A 2,745-nucleotide genomic window follows, 5' to 3' on the forward strand; every position below is an offset into this window, starting at 1 on the left:
ATTTTAAAACTTAAACAAAAACACCACAGGAGACTGGAGGGGCGAATTGTAATTAAGATATCCTCTCCTACCTACTAAAACCCATCCCACGTGTGAGCTACCTGGGTATGTGAGCTTCCTAGGTAGTTTATGCAGCCGCAGCCGTGCTCCCCCCACTGACAGGTTCTGTTGTAGAGTGCCATTTTTCACTTCTGGAACTTGCACGACTTCAGCGCGTCTGGCGTGAGGTTGCAAATCTCAAGGCGGGAGAACTCCTGAAGGATGTCTTGTAAGGACATCCTAGGAGAAGGAGACAGGTCGTGAATTCATATCATGCACTCGCTCATTGGTGACATGCATGCATCTTTAGAAATGTGATCCCTAAGACAAATGGAAAGGGAGGGAGGGAGAAGAAACCCTGAGGCGGGTGTGTTTCCTGCAGCTATCTGGAGTTTCCCCTCAATGACCGTGACCTGACAGTTTCAAAACAGCCAAGCCAGAAAGAAAACAGCCAGGCAGGAATGGTAGGAAGGCCAGAGAGAGTGAGGGAGTCATGTCATATGCTCAGAGGGCTCTGCGGCTGCTGTTACACAATCAGGACACAGGCTCCAGTGTCCTTTCAAAATTGTACTTCTTGTCATAACAGAAAATGAGTCATGCTGATAAAACACAGAAAAATAAACGACAGGCCAGCAGGGAAACAACAACCAGAAATTGCATGAAAATCTTTGCCTTCCAAGTTATTCTGTCTACCTGAAGAAAACAGAAAAACTGCCCCCCCGCCCGTTTCCAACATATAAATTTGAGCAACTTTTTTTCTTTGGGATGGGTGGTATCTTGGGCGTAGCCAATATTTATGTGGAGGGTGGGGGTGGGCAAGACACGCACCTGTCATCACCCTCTGTCTGACTCTGTCTAGCAGATTTGGAATGAAATGTCTCAACAGCCGTCATTTTAAATTACTTTCTTTTGATCCCAAGTGCTCATAAAAATCTGTCAAAATCCTTCCACAAATTTCTACTTTTAGTTAAATGTTTTTATTTATTTACTTGATTATGGGTGGGGGCAGCTGCCCCACCTGCTCCCCCGGCTACACCCATGGGTGGTGTCCAACTAACTCCCACTCCAGAACACACCCACTGAAATCAACAGACGTGGCTAAGGGCTTCTCATGGACACCTGGCCGCAAAAACTGAAAGTTCTTCCTAGGATCTCCTATACAGCAAGGACCACAGTCTTGCCCTGCAAGAAGCAGGGGAGGGAGGTGGGAAAGAACCAAGGGTGCCTGAGAGAGGAGACCTGGCTGCAGTGACACCCAACCTCTTCCTGCTTTTTGGGGTGCTTAGCGCCCACCTCTGGCAAGCAACCCCACAGTCTCAGATGAACCCTCCTTACCCAGAGCTCCTCGACTGCGTGGGTCGCCCTGTCCACAGAAGAGAGCCACTACCGAAAAGGCCCTCTGCCTGGTTCCCTGTAACCTCACTTCTCGCAGTGAGGGAACCGCCAGAAGAACCTCGGCAGTGGATCTCGGTGGAGATGGGGGTGGAGATGCTCCTTCAGGTATACTGGACCGAGGCCGTTTAGGGCTTTAAAGGTCAGCACCAACACTTTGAATTGTGCCCGGAAACATACTGGGAGCCAATGTAGGTCTCGGGGGCCACTCCCAGTCACCAGTCTAGCTGCCGCATTCTAGATTAGTTGTAGTTTCTGGGTCACCTTCAAAGGTAGCCCCACGTAGAGCGCATTGCAGTAGTCCAAGCAGAAGATAACCAGAGCACGCCCCACTCTGGCAAGACAGTGCACAGGCAAGTAGGGTATCAGCCGGCGTACCAGATGGAGCTGGTAGACAGCCGCCCTGGACACAGATTTGACCTGCGCCTCCATGGACAGCTATGAGTCCAAAATGACTCCCAGGCTGCGCACCTGGTCTTTCAAGGGCACAGTTACCCCATTCAGGACCAGGGAATCCCCCACACCCACCCGCCCCCTGTCCCCCCCAAAACAGTACTTCTGTCTTGTCAGGATTCAACCTGCTTCACTCCCCCCACCCCAGTTTCTTCACATTCTTCATCCAATCTGCCTGCAGCACAGATTTTCTGATCTGGACACTTGCATCAGGATACAACCTCCCTTGATGGATTGATGCAATTGCGTCTAAGGCCAAACTTGAAGCGTGGCATATTTGGCTATAAATTGGGGGTGTTGAAATCCATATTCGTTGAAATCCATATTCCTGACTAAACATGCGCACAATTCCTCCCTCACTTTTGCATGCAATCATTTTTATTTTATTTTTTGGCAGTCCGACCGCAAGCCTGTCGTCTCGGAAGTTTATATCCCACGGAATTCAGGAGCACTTGTCCTCACCCCACCCCCACCCCGGTTTTGTAGGTTCCCTCCTCTTAATTTAATTTGCAGGCCGTCTTTCCAGAGTCAAACCACGAGCTCTAGGCGGCGAAAGGATTTGCGTAGTTGCAAAAGTAGCCACAAACCACGCAGGTAAACCACATCAAAAAGTGCAGAACAAAACAGAGCTAGGAATCGTAACATGAGATCTAAAAATAAAGGTACCCCCCCCCCAAAAAAAGATCAGTAACAGCAACTCGGTCATTGTTGAGTTTTTGTTGCTGCAGCTGCTTTTGGTCTTAATTTGGGCGCGCGAGGTCCCGCCCCCGCCAGAAAGCGGCGCCTTCTGCGCAGCCGCGCCGCCCCCGCCCCCGCGCTTCGCCCTCGTCTCGCTTCTGCCTCGCGCGCGCCGGACGCAGC

The sequence above is a fragment of the Podarcis raffonei genome, chromosome 6 (genome assembly GCF_027172205.1).
Source record: "Podarcis raffonei isolate rPodRaf1 chromosome 6, rPodRaf1.pri, whole genome shotgun sequence".
NCBI classification, from domain to species: domain Eukaryota; kingdom Metazoa; phylum Chordata; class Lepidosauria; order Squamata; family Lacertidae; genus Podarcis; species Podarcis raffonei.